The sequence below is a fragment of the Tupaia chinensis genome, unplaced genomic scaffold (assembly GCF_000334495.1).
Source record: "Tupaia chinensis unplaced genomic scaffold, TupChi_1.0 Scaffold000361_2, whole genome shotgun sequence".
Classification (NCBI taxonomy): Eukaryota; Metazoa; Chordata; class Mammalia; order Scandentia; family Tupaiidae; genus Tupaia; species Tupaia belangeri.
Window position 1 is genome coordinate 3,642,988 of NW_006159858.1, and position 22,095 is coordinate 3,665,082.

Genomic DNA, 22,095 nt, shown 5'->3' on the forward strand with positions numbered 1-22,095 from the left:
GTGGGTTTGGGAAAAAATCCTCAAGAATTTGCACATTTGAAAAGCTCAACAAATTCTAATAAGGATAAACTGAAAGACAGCCACATCAAAACAGGTTATCATCACACTGTCAAAAGACAAACAACCTGAAAGCAGCATGAGAGAGATAGCTCATCATGTACAAATGATCCTCAATAAAATTAACCATCAATTTTCCATCAGAAACTATGTCATAAGGCAGTAAAATGACATATTCAAATTACTGAAAGTAAAGAGTCTGTCGGGACCAGCAGTTGGCGTAATGGCTATGTAGCTGGACTCCCATGTAGTTGACCGTGGTTCAAGTACCGGACCTGGTGGCTTAAACTCATGCCAAGTACATGTGCGTGCATGTCCAAGATCCTGAGAGGAGAATGGAGAAGGGATTGAGATGTGGCCATCCCCCCTGGGGAGAGATTTCTTGCTTTCTGTCTCTCTGCCTCTCTCTGTCTTTCCTGCGAGCGCATGTGCCCTATAGCAAAAACCTCTCTGGAAAAAAAAAAAGCTAATCCCTTTTCACAAAAGTGAAAACTCACGAGACAGCACCAATTCATTCACAAGTGCACTGCCTCCATGATCCAAATACCACCCATTAGGCCTCACCTGTTAAATGTCTCACCACCTCCCAGTGACACACGCTGGGGACCAAACTTCTAGAAAATTGTGAACCTTTGGGGGACAAACCATATTTAAACCATAGCATTCTGACCCACCACTACTAGAGGTTCATGTCTTTCTCACATACAATACAATCATTCCATTCCAGTAGTCCCCAAAGTCTTAACTCATTGTAGCACCAACCCAAAAGTCCAAGTCCAAAAATCTTGTCTGATACTCAATGCAAATGCAATACAGTTGTGAGACTATAAAATCAAGAACACACATTAGCTACTTTCCAGATTCAATGGTGGAAAATATATAGGGTAGAAATTTTTATTCCACAAGAAAAGAGTAACAGGTCCCAAACAAATCTAAAGCCCAGGAGGGCAGACATTAGGTTTTTTTTCTAAGAGAGATTTTGGCTATTGGGCGTGTGTGCTCACCAGAGAGACAGAGACAGACAGAAAGCAAAAAAAATCACCCCCTGGAGGGTTGGGCATGCTGTAATCCCTTCTCTTTCATTCTCCGCTTGCTATTTGGGGCATGCATGCACATGCGCTCAGCATGAGTCTTAAGCTGCCAGGTCTGGGACTCAAACCATGGTTGACTACATGGGAGTCTAGCAACATAACCATTATGCCATCTGCTGGTCCTCAGGCATTAGATCTTTTTTTTTTTTTTGGAGAGGTTTTTTTTTGCTATAGGGCACGTGCGCTCACCAGACAGACAGAGACAGACATAGAGACAGAAAGCGAGAAATCATCCCCCAGGGGGGGGATGGTCACGCCGCAATCCCTTCTCCTCCATTCTCCTCTCGGGATCTTGGGCATGCACGCACACGCGCCCGGTGTGAGTTTTAAGCCACCGGGTCCGGGACGCGATCCAAGGTCGACTACATGGGAGTCCAGCGACATAGCCATTACGCTAACTGCTGGTTCCCCCCAAGGCATTAGATCTTAAAGCTTGAGAACAATTGCTTTTGGCTCCATATCCCACATCCTCCAGTGGGAGTTGAACCCCAGAGGCCCTGAGAAGCCCTGCCACCATGACTTTGTCAGTTGCAGCCTATGTGGTTGTTCACGCTTGATGCTGGTGCCTGTAGCTTTCCCAGGTGGCTGTTGCTTGCTGCTGGTGGCTCCACAATAACGAGGTCTCCAAAATGGACCCATCTCTGCAGTTCTACAAGGCACTGCCTTGGTAGACACTTTCTGCTCTGACCCTACATTTCTGCTTGACACTGCCATAATGGGGGCTCTTGGCAGATCCATCCATGTGACAGGTCTCTGCCTAATTTCTTACACTTTTCAGTGCACTTTCTGAAATCTAGATGGAGGCTGATTTCATAGCTGTTGCATTCTGGACACCTACAGAATTAGTACCACATGTAGCTCCACAGGGACTTTGATGCTGCTGCTGAGGCCTACTGCCCGTGTACTCCAGAATAGCAGTTCAATCTGTACTTGGGGATGCTTGAGACACTGCTGGAGCAATAGGAGCCTCCAAAGCTGCACTGCGAAGCATGAAGCTCAAGGCTGCACCCAGAAGTGAGCCTGTCCCAGGCCGTTTCCCAGAAACCATTCTGCTTTCCTAGTACTTTGCACCTAGTACTTTGTGGTGGGAGGAGCAATCTTGAAGATAACTGATGCCCTCAGAGTCTTTCTCCCATTGTCCTGCTTATTAACATCTGGTTCTTATCTATCAGTGCAAATCTTTCCATAGCTGGTAGCTTGGCCAGTCTCTTACACTCTTAGTAATATCTGCCGAATATGTTTTCCACTTTTAACATGGTCAAACTGCAAGTTTTCAAATTTCTTCTACCCTAATTTCCTTTTCTCTCTAATTTCACTAAATGAAGTTAACCACAATAATGCAGCAGGCTGAGCTCTTTGTTGTTTAGAATTTCTTTTGCTAGAGAACATAAATGACCATTCTTGAGTTAGGCCTTCCACATATCTTAGGGAAAGGACACAATGCAGCTTAATTCTTTTCTACTTTGTCTCACCTGCCCCTAGCACTGAACTTTGGGCACCATTTGTGGGCTATTGATAAATAATTTTTCAGGCTACAGTATTACTTGAAGCCCAATTAGATAATTCCAGATAGTCTACTGTGGCCCTTGAAATTTCTTGCTCATAGTTCTGAACTTTCATGTCATTTGCCGTCTGACAAAGCTATGCAAAAGAAACTAAAATGGGGCTGAGAGCCAAGGTATGTGACAGGCCTTTCATAATGCTTTCCATCCACATGTATCTGGTATTGTTGACAATTGGAACATTCTACTTAAAATCATGACTGAAAAAGATTTCTAACCCTACCGTTCTCATCTCCTCTAGGTCCACACTCTTAAGATTGAGTCAATTTGGTCATTGATTACAGCTCTTCCCAGAAAGAGATCATTTCATTTTAGCTATTCCCTAGGTAATGATCAGTGGAGGATTATAAAGATCTATTTTGAAAACTGAAATTTCACTGACTAGATCCAGGTGTGGGTCTAGTTTCTTACTCACTAGAATGCAGGCCTCTTCAGTGTCCCACAAGGGCCAATTTGTGGGACATAATGCATCTCTCTAAGTTTTATAAAGGTGCCTTTATCCCTGCTCAGACATGTTTCTTCTGGATGAAAGGTCTCAGTGACATTAGAAGATGACCAAGGAAAAGGTAAAGTTATGGCTACTGCAAGAGGATATACCAAACTGATGATGGTTGAGGGAGAACAACCCTAACACCTCGGGAGAGAGCACTTCAGACTCTAGGACAAACAAGACAGGGAAGAATGATCTTGTTTGTTTTACCATTTTCCAGTGACCTCTTGTGTCTTCCTCATGAAGAAAAATACCTTGATGTGACTCTCGCAAACACTTGCAAGTGCCTTTGTTTACCTAATCATTGGGTCTACCATCCCCCATTAGATGAGTCTGACCAGGTTTGATCACCATTCCCTTAACCTTACAGAGATGTCTATTGAAAACAGAAGAGAATTGACCCAGTTCCTGCAACTGTCATGAAAAATACCTGTCAACACTTCCAGGTGCCCTCCTCACCCCCACTGCCATAGTTGTCACTTACTCATTCTATGGAGCGTGTTGAATGCCACCTAGATGGAAATGTGGACAAACAAAACACATTGGACTAACCTCATTCAGACAGTTTCTCCAAAAACAAGGACCAGAATCAATTTTTTAAGTTAAACTGGGAACCCCAAGGTTTACCATTTGTTTGGGAGGCTATTTTGGAAGCACTGTCAACCTCTGGTCCCCTCTCCTCCAGTTAATATGAATCATGTTTGAGGGGGTACAGCAATGTTAAACAGTGCTTTCTGAGGGCACCATCTGTCTCATGTCTCCCATCAGCATCTATGGCAGACTAACGTGTTGGCTTGCAAGATGATATAATGTCTGATCTCAACCTGCCATGCCTTTCAAGGTGACTTTTTTTCTACTCTGTGGAAACCTTTAGAATTTTCTTTCTATTCTCAGTGTTCTAAAATTTCACTGATTAGATCCAGGTGTGGGTCTCTTTTTATTTATGCTCACTAGAATGCAGGCTCTCCAAGGCAAGAAGTTTTGTTTGTCTCGCTGATATACACTTAATACTATCACTGGCACGTATAATAAATACTGCTCAGTGAATATATAGAGAATTAATTAATGAATTTATCCTGCTTAGTCTTCAATGATATATTTAGATTTGAGATATCCACCTTTAGCTCAAAAGAAGTGTCTATTTTTTTCTACCCTCCATTACCTGCATGCTTATCTATAGTTCTTTTTAAACAAAGGGTTGACTTTCTGACTCTATCTTTGTCTTCCAAAGATTTTTTTTAAAGATTTATTTATTTTTAATTTAACTATTATTTTATTATTATTCAATTTTGACCAGAGAGTGACAGACAAAGAGAAAGGAAGAGTGAGAAAGCAAGCCACCAGGTCCAGGACTCAAACCATGGTTGGCGATGTGGGAGTCCAGTGCCCCAAACATTATGCTATTTGCTGTCTCTGTTCTTCAAACTTTTATATTTTCTACCTTTTTGTCTATTTGTTTTACATTATTTTTCTTCAATTCTTTCACTTTGCAGCTTGGTCTTCAGCCACATTTCCTTCTCCCTCTTTCTTCCTCTTTCTTTCTTTGTTTTCTTTCAGAGAGAGAGAGAGAGAGAGTGGGAGGGAAAGTGAGAAATCACCTCCCAGGGGGAATGGCCATGTTGCAATCCCTTCTCCTCCATTCTCCTTCTGGGATTTTTGGACACACACACACACACACACATGCACACACACACACGTATTATTTTCAAGTCACTGGATCTGGAACTTGACTGTGGTCAGCCATGTGGGAGTCCAGTGCTTTAACCACCACACCACCTGCTGGCCCCCACACCATCTCTTACAATCAACTTACCCATTTAATTTTTTCAGTAATCATAACTTTTAACTTTTCAGTCACTCTTATTCCCTTTGCTAATTTCTCAGTGTTGCTTGGATAACAGTTACTGCTTACTTCTGGAGAGGTCTTTTCTTGTTCGTAATTTTGCATTGAAAATGTATATAACATCATAAGCATAAAAAATTCAACATTTAAGAAATTTTTGTATTAATAACCTATGCACAAGTTCATAAAATCATGATCTTTACATATGAATATTCTGTTAGAATGATAATGAGAAGTATTATTCCTTGATATCATACATCCTTCTTTGTTAAAGATTATATTCATAGCTTTAGTTCTGTAGCTCTTTACTATTTTTTCTTTAATAAAAATTTATTGTGGGGCTGTCTCATAACCTTTAACAAGGGAGCCATATGCTACATGGTCAATCATAGTTCAAATCCTAGTCTCAGCAGCTTGAAAAACACACTGGGCATGTGCTCTTACCCAAAATCCCAACAGGATGGAGAAATGAAGACAAAAACAGTAAGTTGGCATGGCTGTAGTGATATCAGAAAAATTGAACTTCAAGACAGAAGGTATTATAATAGATAAAAAGAATATGTTATCATAATAAAAAGGCAAATTCATCACAATATAGGGAACCAGCAGTTAGCATAATGGCTATGTCGCTGGATTCCCACGTAGTCGACCGCAGTTCGCGTCCCGGACCCGGTGGCTTAAAACTCACACCGAGTGTGTGTGCGTGCCCAAGATCCCGAGAGGAGAATGGAGGAGATGGGATTGCAGCGTGACCATCCCCCCTGGGGGGGGGTGATTTCTCGCTTTCTGTCTCTCTGTCTCTCTCTGTCTGTCTGTCAAGCACACACGCCTATAGCAAAAACCTCTCCAAAAAATAAAATTCATCACAATATATATAAACTATCAATGTATATGTGCCATAGTGAAGTGTTCACCTTTTACAAGGGTTCAGTAGCTCTTCATCCTAGTTACTCAAGGGAAGGACTACTTTTCCAAAAGGATGTATTGGTAGCTGTGTCAGAGAGGAATAAGTTCCAAAATCCAAGGGGTGTCTTCAGGCAGAGGTTCCAATCAATACAACATTTCACAGCTCAAAGAAGTCATTCGGATGGTAGAGCCCCAAAGAGTGCATCATAACTCTCCAAAAAGCTTCTAACACAGCCTATCAGTTTGGACCTCACTGAAGGGGTACTGATTTACAGGTTAGCCAGTATTTAAAGTCCAATTAGAATGTCACTCATAGCCAGAGGTTATTAAAAGGTGCTGGGCTTTCTTAATGGTGATGGTGATGGTGGTGGTGGTGGCGGTGGTGTGTGTGTGTGTGTGTGTGTGTGTGTGTGTGTGTGTGCGTGTGTGTTGGAGGCAGAGGTGAGAAGGATGACTACAGTTTTTCTTTGACTTCCAGAGGATTGACTAATGTAAGTCTTCCCAGATGGTCCAGGTAAACTTCACCTGGCAAGTAGGCCCTTAAATTTCATCCCAGTTTATCAGCTACTTCTGCTAGTGGAGGTGTGATAAGACCATATTTATGGCTGTTGAGACAGGCTTCTGACTTGCTAACCAAGAGGATATCATCTATAAAGTGAAGGTTTGGAACATCAGAGGATATAAACACTCATGCTAAATACTGTTCCACTCACAGGTGGCAAATGGTAGATGAAGATGTACTCCTCAGGGAGTACCTCATATATATGTATGGGAATCAATCTTGATTTTCAGGTGTCAGTGGTATAACAAACATAGTGTTGGCAATGTCCAATGTAAAGTGAGTGCTATCTGGCTCTGCAATGGATTCGGTTAAAGTCACAATGTTTCCTTCCTTTATTATTGAGACATTTTTGATATAGTGTACTCACCACAGAGTCAGAGACAGAGAGATAGAAAGCAAGAAATCACCCATCCAGGGGGGATGGCCATTCCACAATCCCTTCTCTTCCACTCTCCTCTCGTGATTTTGGACACTCACACATGCATGCCCAGAGCCCAGAGTAAGTTGCAAGTCACCATGTTGGGGACTCAAACCATGGTCAGCCATGTGGGAGTCCAGTGACCATAACCATTACACCATCTGCTGGTCCCAAAGTCACAGTATTTGGAAGAGCTGATGTATGGGATCAACAACTGGATTCAGTTGGTGATAAAATACTGTACGTCTCTAGCTTCACTAGCAAACTTCATTGGCCATACAGGAATGTTGTATTGAGATAATGTATCTCTTAATTTCCCTGCTGCCTTTAAGTCCTTGGTGAGAGTTGTGATTTCCCTTTGTCCTCCTAGGATCCTAGAATGCCCTTAGAGTTCTCTTTTGGAACACTGGGCCATCTGAAAAGGGACAGCAAGATAGGTTGGGTGGCAATTTACATGTCTCACTAGCACTTACATGTAGCTATTCCAATCTCTCTGGTACTTATGGAATGAGAAGATCAAGCATATAACACAGTAATTTATACTATTGATTCAGATGTGGAAATAACAACAGTATATTCAACTGACCTGGAGAGCCCCACCAACAGTTAAGTTAGTTCCTTTCTCCATTGTGAACCCTGTCTAAGTCCCCTAAGTTGAATACAGGTGACTTTTCCTTCCACAGGTCTGGGTAAGATAGTGACTTGGTCACCCATATAAAGAGAAGAATAAAATATTAGACCCCTATCCTTCCTGAAATATCTCAGCAAACTTCCATCCCCTTTAGGGACAGGGAGACCTAGTCCTCACCTCTAATCATGATTTTCTTTGAAGCAACTGAGGTTAGAATAGGAAGGGGGGTATTGCCATGGGCCACAGAGGAAAAACGGCTCCATACCATGAAACTAGACTTCACATGTACTTTGAGGTTTGAGTTGTGTAGCTACAATTAATGGCACAGCCAAGTGAATTTCCAAGGTTATCTCTATTTCTAGTCTTAATTTTTAATAGTTTCAAGAACTCATTACATCTTTGAAAATAAAATATGGAGATTAGAAAACTAACTTCTATGTGAAAAAATTGAGTTAAAAAAGCAGTGGATAAAAGAATTTCTAGATAGATTTCACATGCATGACTTTGGCTAATTCAAAATGCAGTTAGCAAAGACAATGTTTGGGGGAGATTATGTCATATTTCTCATCAGTAACATCAACCATTGTTTAAATTTCATGAATGGATTCATGGCTTAATGAAGACAATTAAATTCAAATGGATGAACAATGATATGTGGCTAGTGATGTTACCTACATCCCTCCGTGCCTTCTAATCCTATCTTCTGCAGGTGATAGAGGATTTAAAATAAAAGACTCATACAAAATTAGAGCTTGTTCCACTACTATACTGTGGAATCAGTTTTGCTGCCCTCTGCCCGATTTTGGTATGTCAGAGCTAGGTGATAGATTCACTTTAAGGGGAACTGAATGATTTGCATTTCCTATGATCAGGTGATTAATTTTGACTAATTACATATAGTGAGGCTCAGGAGTTATAATATATTTAGAAATTCCAAAGAAAATACCTCAAGACCCTGCAGTATTTTTAGCTAACTAACTCAACAAATATTTATGGACTCATCACTATTCCAGTGGTAAATAAGACTAAGTTTTTACCAACTGGAATTCAAAATCGAGGGGGCATAATAGAGAATAAAATGTAAACAAATGTGTAATATGATATCAGGTAATAAAACATGAAGAAAGAGAATAAGTATGGTATGGGGTAGATAATTACAGGCACTCTTCACTTAATACCAAGTTCCTGTCCTACGATTAGGTCATTGAGCAAATTGGTCCATAAATGAGTTTAAAAGTAGATGTCTCGTGGTGTGTCATGACACTATAGGGTATGTATTTTCCAATAGATATCACATTACACCATACTGGAATAATGTAATTCCATCCATACAAAAACATACATTAGGGACCAGCAGTTAGCATAATGGCTATGTCACTAAACTCCCACATAGTTGACGGTGGTTCAAGTCCTGGATCAGGTGGCTTAAACTCATGCCGGGCGCATGTGTGTGCATACTCAAGATCCCAAGAGGAGAATGGAAGAGAAGGGATTGTGGCATGGCCATCCCCCCCTGGGGGGTGATTTCTTGCTTTCTGTCTCTCTCTCTCTTTCTGGCGAGCGCACACACACCCTGTAGTGAAAAGACAAAACAAAACAAAACAAACCATACATTAGATAAGCTCCAGAAAGTGACAAGACACATTACAATGCAATAATATAAATCTGACATAATCATTTTTGTTTATTCTGAATACTACTATGGTTGCACAACGAAGTACAAATTTATAAACAAAATGTACGTGATTGTGAATGCTTCATGTAGTGAATACCATAGGGTGGGCGCCACCACGCCCCTTCATGTAGTGAATATTAACTGACTGTAGGAAAGAAACAAAGACTGAGAAAGGGAATTTCTGAGACACACAGACAAAATGAGGATTTCGTCAATAGTGGGAAGTTCCAGTGGTCTTGTAACAGGTAGATCCTTAACTTAGGAGTAGCTGTATTTTCCAAAGAGTAATTAGGGAAGGCCCCTCTAACTACTATAAATAAAAGATAACATTTATTTATATTTTAAAAAAGAATTATTATTTTTTTAATCATTATTATTTTTTAATTTGACTAGAGATGGAGAGAGAGAAAGTGAGAAAGCAAGCAGCCAGGACCAGGACTAAAACCACTGTCAGCCATGTGGGAGTCCAACGCCTCAACTACCATGCCACCTGCCAGCCCCAAGAGATAAAATTTAAGCAGAGACCTAAATGATGTGTACAAATGAACCCTGAGAAGATCTCAGGGAAGAGCATTCCCATCAAGAGAAAAACCCTGAGATTAGATAGAACAAGTTCAGTTTGTTGAAGAAATAGCAAAAAGAATAATGTTACTGGAGCAGAGTGAATGAAGACATGCTAAGACATGAGGACAGAAAGGTTCATAATACAGATAAATAGGGCCTTGTAGATGATGGTGAGGGTTTGAATTCTGCTCCAAGGATAAAATGATACCACTGAAAAATTGAGCAGGAAAGTGACATAACTTAGATCAACATTTCTACCAAAGCAGTCTGGCTGTTATGAGAAAGCCAAAAGAGACAGAAGCAAAAATTAGAAGCAGAAAAACGAGGCTGTATGGCAGCTGAGAGAGATGAAAGTAATGAGATGGTGGATTTTAGATATATTTTGAACACAGAAATGACAAAACTTGATGAATTGCATGTAAGAGATGAAAGAAACCAAGAAGACTCCTAGGGTGTGGTTTTAACAACTTAAGAGCTGCCATTTATAAGAATATAAGCTCCACAAGAGCATTCTTTTTGTCTGTTTTATTCAATAACATATGTCATACATCTAGAAATGATGCTTGTCATGTCTATATACTGAAGAGATTAAATGAATAGGGAATTTTAAGGGGGGAGTTTAAGCTGTGGGTGGAGAATTGGTGGAGATAAAATTAAAAGTTCTATTTTGGTCATTTACATTTGAAATTTCTTTAAGATATCTAAGTGGGGCAAGATGTCGCATATGTATAATCCTGAAATTTAAGGAAAAGGTCAGGTATATGAATTTGGGAGTCATTGATTGACATATGATATTTATAGCTACAGAACTTTAAATATCACATGTAAATATTTCCCCTAGAAAGCTTAGAGAGAGAGAAAAAAAAAATAACACAAGGACTAGGACTAGAACACTCCTTACATTTAGAACTTGAAAAAGGAAACCTCCCTAGCAAACAGCCAGTGATGAAAGGAGAAAATGGTATTACAAAAGGCCAGTGGGGAAAAAAAAATCAGTTTCAAGATAAAGGTTCAGTGCTGACCCCATAACACAGTGGTTAAATGCTGTGTGTAGGAAATGGATCCCATGTGTGACTGGCCACAGTTCTATTCCTAGACCTGATAATTTGAAAAACATACTGCATGTATGTATGTCCCTCAATCCTGATGGGATGAAGAAATGAAGAAAATATATTGTGGCATGACCATACTCTACTGTGGGGTGCTATCTCTCTCCTTTTCTCTAGTGACTGCATATGCCCTCTCACAATTAAAAAATATATAAAGGTGAAATTATTTGTGTCAAATGCTGGTAAACAGTCAAGAAGATGAGGACTGAGAATTGCTAATTACTTTGGCAAAATTGTAGTCATTGTTAACCTTGAAAAGAGTAGATTCATTGGAGTGGTAATGATGAAAATATGAAGTGTGTTAGAAAATAGAATGTGAGGCAGATCAAAACCACAATGAGATACCACCTAACCCCAGTCAGAATGATGAAGATAAAAAAACATAAAATGATACGTGCTGGAGGAGAGGTTGTGAAAGAGGAATACTCCTACATTGTTGGTGGGAGTATAAATTGGTCCAGCCATTGAGGAGAACAATATGGAAGTTCCTCAAAAACCTTCGAATAGAACTACCATATGATTCAGAAATTCCACCCCTGGGTATCTACCCAAAGGACAGGAGAACACTCAGTCAGAAGAGTGCTTGCACAACTATATTTATTGCATTATTCATGATTGCTAAGACATGGAATCAACCCAATGTCCACAAACAGATGAATGGATTGAAAAAGTGTGGCACATATACTCCACGGAATACTATTCAGCCATAAAAAAAAACAAGGCCCTGGAATTTGATAGAAAGTGGACAAATATGGAAGACCTATTGCCGAGTGAAGCAAGTCAGGCAATGAAAAAGAGACACTGTATGTCTCCACTTAACATATACTGACTGTCTGCACTCTATGGTAGAGACTGAAAAACTGGAGGACATTAAAGCATTAAAAATTGTTATGGACACTAGAGATGAAGTGGAAGGAGAGTGTGGGAAGGGAAGAGCATAGGAAAGGAAATTTGGAGAAAAAAATAGACATGTGTGGGACACAGATACGGTTTATTATCTGTTAATGATGACTTGTATAGTATTCTCAACTGTGCTGGACTGATAAAATAATCGCTTTTAAATAACCATTGATCAGATTTCATGTTACTTCAGGATGAAAGGATTTTTATCTGATACATGGGAGAAAAAAATAATTGAGTAAGCCAAGTCTTGAGCAGTTGGAAGTGGATAAAAAATGATTCCTGAATAGTTATAGAACTGGCCTTTAAAAAGAACAGAATCAGTTCAATGATTTTAACAGTAAAAAATACTGGGTATATTTGTACACATTTGGCAGTTAGGCAGGATAATGGGAAGATGACATTGCTTCTTTTTGGTTTCTCTCTTGTTTAGTGAAAAATAAGTTAGGTAGGACCGGCAGGTGGCATGGTGGTTAAGGGTGCTGGACTCCCACATGTCTGACCACGGTTCAAGTCCTGGACTGGGCAGCTTGCTTTCTCACTCTCTCTCTCTCTCTCTCTCTCTCACTCTGTCCCTCTCTAATCAAATTTAAATAAATAAGTAAATAAAGTTAAATAAAATAATTCTTTGAAAAACAAGTTAGGTAATTAAGAGTAAGAAAGGGAGCAATATATTGGGAGAGGAAAATGTGTAAGATACTAATGAGAAAATGGAGACTGACTTAAACATAGAAGAGTAGTGGGGCTGCCTGGATGGGCTATTAGTTCTCCTGTATATTCATAAATTTAAAGTGGGGAAACAATGAAATGGAAGACCAGAAATTTAACAGAGAGATTCAAGGAATGAGACAAAGTAGGCCTTGATAAGATCTCATGATGTGGAAGGCTATATGTATATGCAAGGGTATGCACACACTCAAGGGAGACCAGAGAAGACCCTGATACACTACCTGTTCCTGGCTCAATGTGAGGCTCCGGAATGCAGATAGTAAAAGTTGTGGCAAACTTACGAACTGCCTGAATCTTGAAAGCCTTCTGCAAGACACATACAGATCCATTGGCAAAAGGTGGAAACCTTACTGACTTAAAGCATCTAATCACAGTCTCTGATCAGTCATTGATTGGTCAATTAGTTATAAATAACTGATGGAAAGCCCCAAGGAAGCCATGCATGAAAGTAAAAAAATAACAGTAATAACAATAAAACCATCTGCAGTGGCACACTGGAGAAAATTAGTCTGGAAAGCCACAAAACAAACAGAAAAGAATAAAAATAAGTCCCTGAGAGTAGGGACCAAAAGAGAGAGTTAATATACTTTATCACTTTAAATACCTAGTTTTCAACAAACACGAGATATGCAAAGAAATAAGAAAGTGTGACTCATATATAAGAAAAAAATGCAGTCAGAAAAACTTGCTCTGAAAAGGTTGAGATAGTGAATAAAGACTTCAAAGGGCCTATTAAAATAGATTTGAAAAACTAAAAGACACGATGTTTAGATAATTAAAGTATGATTCATCAAATAGAGAATATCAGTAAAGAGATGGAAATTATGAACAAGAAATTGGAAAGACTAGATTGAAGAATAAAATAACTGAAATAATGGACTAAAGGGGCTCAATAGCAATTTTGAGATAGTGAAAAAAAGAATCAGCAAATACTAAGAAAAACCAATATTTTTACAATGTGAAGAACAGAAGAAAAATAATTTTAAAAATTACAGAGCTTTAGAGAGATCTATGGGATATTATCAACCCATATATTAGCATACCAACATACATGGAATAGGAATCACACAAAGGAGAGAAAGAAAGTAAAAGAAAACATATTTGAGGGAATAATGGCTGACAAGTTCCAAAATTTAAACAATTTAATCTACACATTCAAAACATTCAGTACGCTTCAAGTAGGATAAACACAAAGAGACCCACATCTAGACACATATTAAAACTGTTGTGGGCCAGCAGGTGGTATGATGGTTAAGGCACTGGATTCCCACATGGCCGACTCTATGGTTCAGGTCCTGGACTTGGTGGCCTGAAAACCATGCTGGGCACATGTGCATGCATACCTAAAATCCTGAGAGGAGAATTAAGGAGAAGAGATTGAGGCATAGCGATACCCCTAGGGGTGATTTTTCACTTTCCTTCTCTCTCTCTCTCTCTCTCTCTCTCTCTGGCGAGCACACATACCCTATAACAAAAAATCTAAAAACAGAAAAACTGTTGTAAGATAGTTTGAAGGAATACATTCTAAAGATCTATCGTACACCAGGTAACTATAGCTAATAATAATGTAATGTATACTTGAAAGTTACTAAGAAGCTATATTTTAAATGCACTCATCATTAAAAAAATGTTAAGTATGTGAGGTAATACATATATTAATTAGCTCAAGTTAACCACTGATGAGACATATATATATGTATCACAATGTTATAGCTGTATGCTATAGATATGTACAATTTTTACTTGTCAATTAAACCTTTAAAAAGTTAGGGAAGAAACTATTGACTGTGGTTCAGAGAGAAAAATTTGAAGACAGCAAGAGAAAAACAGGTCTTTAAGAAAATATTTTTTAGAGTCTTTTTTTGCTATAGGGTGTGTGCACTTGCCAGGGAGACAGAGAGAGACAGAGAGACTGTAAGCAAGAAATCACCTTCCCTAAGAGTGACGGCCATGATACAATCTCTTCTTCTCCACTCTCCTCTCAGGATTTTTGAGTCTATATGCACATATGCCCGGTGTGAGTTTTAGACTGCCTGGCCCGGGATTCAAACTGCAGTTGACTATGCGGGAGTACAACAACATAACTATTATGCCATCTGCCGGTCCCTCTTTACTTTTTTTAAATTTTAAAATTAACATAATAATTGTACACATTTGGGAAGGTACAATGTAATTTTTCAGTACAATGTGCGATGATTGAATCAGAGTAATTAGTATACATATCATCTCAACCATTTGTCATTACTTTGTGTCAGGAACATTCAAAATTCTCTTTTAGCTATTCTGAGATATACAGTAAGTTGTTAACCATAATCTCCATACTGTATTTTTCTAACACTAGACATTGCTTCTCCTATCCGTAATTTTGTTTTCATTGGGGCCAGCCAGTAGCGTAGTGGTTAAGGCACTGCACTCCCACATGGCTGACCACAATTCAAGGTCAGGACTTGGTGGCCTGAAATTCATGCTAGGCATGTGTGTATGCATGCTCAAAATCCTGAGAGGAGAATGGAGGAGAAGGAATTGTGGTATGGCCATCCCCCCAAGGGGTGATTTCTCATTTTCTCTCTGTGTCTCTCTGTGTCTCCCACGAGTACATGCATGCTGTAGCAAAAAATCTCTTAAAAAAAACGTTTCCATTAATCAACACTCCTCTCTCCTCCATCTTTCCCAGCTAATAACAGTCAGTCTTCATCTCTCTACTTCTGTTTGGTCATTTTTTCCAATTTCCATATATAAGGGAGAACATGAAATATTTTTTCTTTTGTGCCTAACTTATTTATTAATAATTAAAAATAATGCCCTCCAGGTGCATCCATTCAACCTCAGATGGCTGAATTTCATCCTTTTTAACAGCTGCATCATATTCCACAGTTTCTTTATCCATTTGGTGATGGGCACTTGACTGATTCCATATTTTGGCTATTGTGAATGGTGCTATAATAAACATTGGAGTGTAGATATTTTTATGATATACTTATTTCCTTTCCTTTGGATATATGCCTTGTAATGGGATAGTTGAACCATATGTCAGTTCTATTTCATTTTTTGTGAAACTTTTGTACTGTTTTTCATAATGGCTATCCTAACTTACATCCCCACCAACAGTGTAAAAGAATGTCCCATTTTCTGCATCCTGGCCAGTATTTCTTTCTTTTTCTCTTTCTTTCTTTTGTTGTCTTTTTTTATATTAGCCATTCTCACTGAGGTGAAATAATATCCCATTGTGGTTTTGATTTGTATTTCCCTAGTGATTAGTGATGCTAAGCATATGTTCTTTGGTCATTTGCATGTCTTCTTTTGAGAATTGTTTATTCAGGTTGTATTTGTTTATTTATTTATTTATTTATTTAAGATTTTTGCCATAGGGCACATAGAAACAGAGAGGGAAAGTGAGAAATCCCCTTAGCAGAGGTGGGGGTGCTGGTGGGCAATTGCCATGCTATAATCCCTTCTCTTCCATTCTCCCCCTAGGGTTCTGGGAATGCACATACATGCACCTGGAGTGATGTTCAAGCTGCCAGGTCCAGGACTCAAATGGTGATCAGCCAAGTGGGAACCCAATGCCTTAATCACCATGCTATCTGCAGGCCCCTCAGGTCATACTTTAATTGTTTTGTTGCTGAGTTATCTGAGTTACTTGTATATTCTGGTTATTAATTCCTTATCAGATGTATAGTATCCAAATATCCTTCCATTCTGTTGGTTGTCTTCACTCTTAGTTATATCCTTTGCTGTGTAGCTTTTTAGTTTGCAACAATCCCATTTGTCTATTATTGTTTTTGTTGTTTGTGCTTTTGAGCTTTTATTCTTCAAGAACTCTTTGTGGATACCAATTTCCTGGTTACTTTCTCGTATGTACTATTCTAGTAGCTTTGTAGTTTCAGGTTGTATGTTTAAGTCATTAGTCCATTTGTAATTTGTTTTTATACAAGGTGAGATTACATGGTAGTATGTTTCCAGCTCCATTCTCTTTACTCAGGATTGCTTGGGCTACTTGAGATCTCTTCTGATTCCATATAAATTTAATGATTTCTTCCTATTTCTATGAAGAACATCATTGCTATTTTGATAGGTCCTGCACTGACTCTGTAAATCACTTTGGTAGTAAAGTAATTTGAACAATATTGGTTTTTCCAATCCATGAATATGGGATGCCTTTCTGTGCTTGCACACGCACACACACACACACACACACACACACACGTGCCTTCAATTTCTTTCATCCATGGTTTAAAGTTTTAATTACAGAAGTTTTTTACCTCCTTGTTAAATTATTCCTATTTTATTTGTAGCTATTGTACATGAAATTCCTTTATTTCAGCTATTTCCTTATTGGTATTAAAAATACCCTATTAGTATTAAAAATACTACTGAGTTTTTTAATGTTGATTTTTTTAAGAGAGATTTTTGCTCACTGGAGAAACAGAGGACATAAAGTGAAAAATCATCCCCCGGGGGGATGACCATGCTGCAATCCCTTCTCCTCTATTGCCCTCTCAGGATCTTGGGCACGTATGCACATGTGTCTTGCACTGGGTCTGGAACTTGAATCACAGTCAACTAATGCAAGTCCAGTGATGTAACCATTATGTCATCTGATGTTCCCTGTATGTTGATTTTGTATCCTGAAACTTTACTGAATATATGAGTTCTGAGAGGTTTTGTGTCTTAGAAAATTTTGTATATAAAATTATATCACCTAAAAATAGGGACAAACTGATCTCTTCCTTTTAAATTTGGATTCTATTCCTTCTTTCTCTTGCTTAACTGACATAGCTAAGACTTCTGGTATGATGTTGAATAAGAGTGGTAAAAGTGAACATCTTGTCTTGTTCCAGTTCTTTAAAGTTTTCAGCTTTTTTCCATTAAGTATAATACAGTTGTGAATTTGTCACATATGACCTTTATTGTGGTCATTCTTTCATCCTTGGTCATCCAAGGATGTTGGGTTTTGTCAAATGCTTTTTCCATACCTATTGAGATAGTCATATTTTTTTGTCCTTCATTTTGTTATACTGTATATCACATTTGAATTTGTATATGTTGAACTATCCTTGCATCCATGAGATAAAATTCATGGTGTATAATCTTTTTGATGTACTGTTAAAGTTTATTTGTTAGTATTTTGTTGAGAATTTTTGCAACTATGTTCATTACATATATTGGTCTGTAGTTCCCCCCCCAAAACATTCACTATATTTATTTTACTAAATACTATGATTTTTAAAAAGCACAAACCAGAAAACTTTTACTTAAAACAAGTCCAACCAAGTGGATGAGGTTGACTTCATCCCATCCTCACCTTTTATGTATATGGAGGTGGAACTGTACTGAACAATGAGCACTGAGGTACTTTGCCTTTCCTGTTGAACACGAATTAATTTCTTTGAACATAAATTAATTTCTCTGAACCAAGAGAGACAAATAAAGTTTTACAAGATACAGGTGCTTTAGCTTTTCCCAGCTTTAAAAATAAGGCAAGTGAAAAATATTTAATAAAAGTAACTGTAACAGAAAAAGCTTTAAGTATTCTACCATTTATTCTAATAACTTACACTCAATGCAAACAGCATCAAACAAGTAAACATACAGAAGTTTAACTGGGGTTAATGGTCATATTTGTAATGAACAAATCTAATTTACTACAATTGGAGAAAAATGGTCATTTGAACCCAACTTAAATATATGCCAATAATGTGCATGAAATTTTATGTACCTATGCAGCGGAGTAACATCTGAAAGCTTTACTAGAGAATTGTGTTAGTGAGAAAAGTAAAGGGTGCTTTTATTTCACAGTATCAGATTAAATAAAACAATTACCAAAAACAAAAACAAAGCAATTGATTTTTTAAAAAAAATACCAATGATACTTTTTTTGGAGAGATTTTTGCTTTAGGGTGCATGCGCTTGCCAGACAGACAGAGAGACAGAAAGTGATAAATTATCCCCCAGGGGTGATGGCCATGCCACAATCTCTTCTCCTTCATTCTCCTCTCAGGATCTTGGGCACGCACGCACATGCACCCGGTGTGAGTTTAAGCCACCGGGCCCAGGACTCAAACCGCGGTCGACTACATGGGAGTCAGTGACATAGCCATTACACTAACTGCTGGTCCCCCAATGATACTTTTTTAAAAATCCCCATTTCTTGGGGATTTTGCCTTTTTTTTTTTCTACAGGGTACACGCTCTCGTTGGAGAGACAGAAGCAAGAAATCACCTCCCAGGTGCCTGTGTGTGTATGGGGGGGGTGGGGTGGCGATAGCCAGAACACAATCCCTTCTCTTCCATTCTCCTCTTGGTATTTTGCACATGCACGCACCCAGCATGAGTTTCAAGCCACCAGGTCTGGGACTTGAACCATCCTTGATGTGGAAGTTCAGTGCCACCTGCGGCAGGGGATTTAACTATCTTACAGTGACATATCACTATTCAGAAGAGCAGAAGCAAATTCACATAAATAAAATAACGTATCTTCACTAGCTTCAGCTTCAGACAATGGTTCCAGGTAAACAAGCTTACTTTGTGTTGGTTCTTGGTCCAACAGACCAAGATAGTTGATAGCTATTCAGAAGTTATCAACCTCTATAGGTTTATCTACAGAGGACATAGTTTCTGATGATGTTGTTGTATTAATCTATTCAACATTGGAAGCAGAGTTCCCATCGAGAAATGCAAGAAATGGAAAGGTAGTGTACTGGATAAGTGGTTTATCTTGTTTGGATTTAGATTTTCTTCCCTCTTCCGAAACTGACTGAATTATGTTGTTCTTGGTAGTTTCTAATCCTTTATTCTCAGATTGTATATTACTGATGTGATCTATGGGATTCATCTGGACAGACTAGTGAATAGATCTGGATCTATGCCAAGTTGTCTTCTTGACAGCATGGCTTGGAAGACTTCTGAATTGCAATCAATACTGTCAAGATAATCCAACAGTTCAACCTTCTCAAGAGATGAATGTTATAATTCAAAATGGAATCCATCACAGTTACAGGATAGCCTGTGGTCAGACTGGATGAGCCATTTAGCTGTACAACACAAGACATGAGAGGCTGGTGCTACTGCTGCCAGAACTTAGGGATTCTCTGGCTGGTTCGCTCAGCTCTCCACTCTGAATGACAGGTGTGTATTCATTTTCATTGTCATCTTCAACAATGATTGGCTACAATTGGAGGATTCCTCATTCGTTTCTGAAATAACTGGGATATTTTCTTCATCTACATTATTGTCAGTAACTTGTAAATAATAATGCCATCTGCAATTCGTTCCTTTGGCTTTAAACCTTTAGTCCTACTGTGTGAAACTTTGGTGATTATCAACTGGCTCTTTGACCACCTGTTGAAACAGATTCTTCTTTTGGGCTCTATTAGTGCTGATAAGTAGAGGCTTTTTATATTTTAAACTCGCAAGCTTGTTATTCTGAACCAAACTAACAATAAGCTGGTCAATCTTTTTTTGTTTTTTCTTGAACCACTTAACTTTAGAAGTTGACCCTTTTGAAAAAGCAATGTAATACACTGTAAAGTTATATGTAATCCAATGTAATATAAAGAAGATTATGATGATAATAAAAAAATAATAATAATAATAAAGAAGTTGAAAATTTGTGAAGTAAAGTTTTGCTCTACATCAATGTTAGGTTTTTAAAGCAGTTTTACACAGTTATTGTATGGATGTTGTAAAATGAAGCTCATTTTTTGAGATAAGCCTGTAGTTTTTCAGTGTAAATCTGAACTCGTGCATGGAATATCAGAAAGATCTTTGAATAACTTGTTGCTGTTGTGTATGCTTTGCCTGTAACTCTGATACCTCCTGCCAAAGGAATTTATTCTTACCTTTAATCAGAAAGCCTGGACTCAATAGTTTCTTGTTTTATTTGAACCTTTGAGTACTACTAAAAATTTTTGTTAGCTCTTCCTGGCAAATTTTGTTTTCTTCTGGTCTTGAAGATGAAATCTTTCTTATATATTCTCCAGCAAATCATCCTGGCCTTGTTTGAAGTAAGGATACTGAAATTCAACAGGACCATCTATTTCCAGATTACAATCCCAGAGTCCATATGTACTACTTTACGGAAACCAAACATTCAGTTGCCTCACAAAGCTTGCCATGTTACTGTGCTTGAAGTATTTGGGAACAATTTCTTTTCCAAACCTTTGTTCATCCAAGACCAGAAAACTTTGGTCATTCTTATGATGAACTTGTTGGTGTGGATTTCTTCCACATGCATCCACAGAAAGTCAGCACATTGAAACTCTGCTTTGTTAACAAAGGCAGGGATTCCAAATTCTACACCCAAATAAGGCAGTGGCAGCAGTGGCGGCAGTAGTGGCCTATAGTTTCTTTTGGTTGGGTCTTTGGTTTTGGTATTAGTGTAACGTTAGCATCACAGAATGAGTTTAAGAGGGTTCCTTCCACTTCAATTTCTTGAAGGAGCTCGAGAATTGGTATTAGCCCTTAGTTAAAGGTTTTATAAAATTCAACAGTATAATCATCTGCTCCTGGGTTTGTCTTTCTTGGGAAACATTTGATTACTGAGTAAAGTTATATGTAATCCAATGTAATATAAAGAAGATTATGATGATAATAAAAAAATAATAATAATAATAAAGAAGTTGAACAATTTGTGAAGTAAAGTTTTGCTCTACATCAATGTTAGGTTTTTAAAGCAGTTTTACACAGTTATTGTATGGATGTTGTAAAATGAAGCTCATTTTTTGAGATAAGCCTGTAGTTTTTCAGTGTAAATCTGAACTCGTGCATGGAATATCAGAAAGATCTTTGAATAACTTGTTGCTGTTGTGTATGCTTTGCCTGTAACTCTGATACCTCCTGCCAAAGGAATTTATTCTTACCTTTAATCAGAAAGCCTGGACTCAATAGTTTCTTGTTTTATTTGAACCTTTGAGTACTACTAAAAATTTTTGTTAGCTCTTCCTGGCAAATTTTGTTTTCTTCTGGTCTTGAAGATGAAATCTTTCTTATATATTCTCCAGCAAATCATCCTGGCCTTGTTTGAAGTAAGGATACTGAAATTCAACAGGACCATCTATTTCCAGATTACAATCCCAGAGTCCATATGTACTACTTTACGGAAACCAAACATTCAGTTGCCTCACAAAGCTTGCCATGTTACTGTGCTTGAAGTATTTGGGAACAATTTCTTTTCCAAACCTTTGTTCATCCAAGACCAGAAAACTTTGGTCATTCTTATGATGAACTTGTTGGTGTGGATTTCTTCCACATGCATCCACAGAAAGTCAGCACATTGAAACTCTGCTTTGTTAACAAAGGCAGGGATTCCAAATTCTACACCCAAATAAGGCAGTGGCAGCAGTGGCGGCAGTAGTGGCCTATAGTTTCTTTTGGTTGGGTCTTTGGTTTTGGTATTAGTGTAACGTTAGCATCACAGAATGAGTTTAAGAGGGTTCCTTCCACTTCAATTTCTTGAAGGAGCTCGAGAATTGGTATTAGCCCTTAGTTAAAGGTTTTATAAAATTCAACAGTATAATCATCTGCTCCTGGGTTTGTCTTTCTTGGGAAACATTTGATT

General features: G+C 38.3%; 1 protein-coding gene and 1 pseudogene across 1 annotated transcript in view; both read right to left on the minus strand.

Annotated features, from left to right (window-relative positions):
• Positions 1-22,095, minus strand: part of CATSPERT (catsper channel auxiliary subunit tau) — a 161,226-nt gene that overhangs the window by 55,475 nt on the left and 83,656 nt on the right.
• Positions 18,943-21,792, minus strand: LOC102485465 (heat shock factor protein 2-like; annotated as a pseudogene).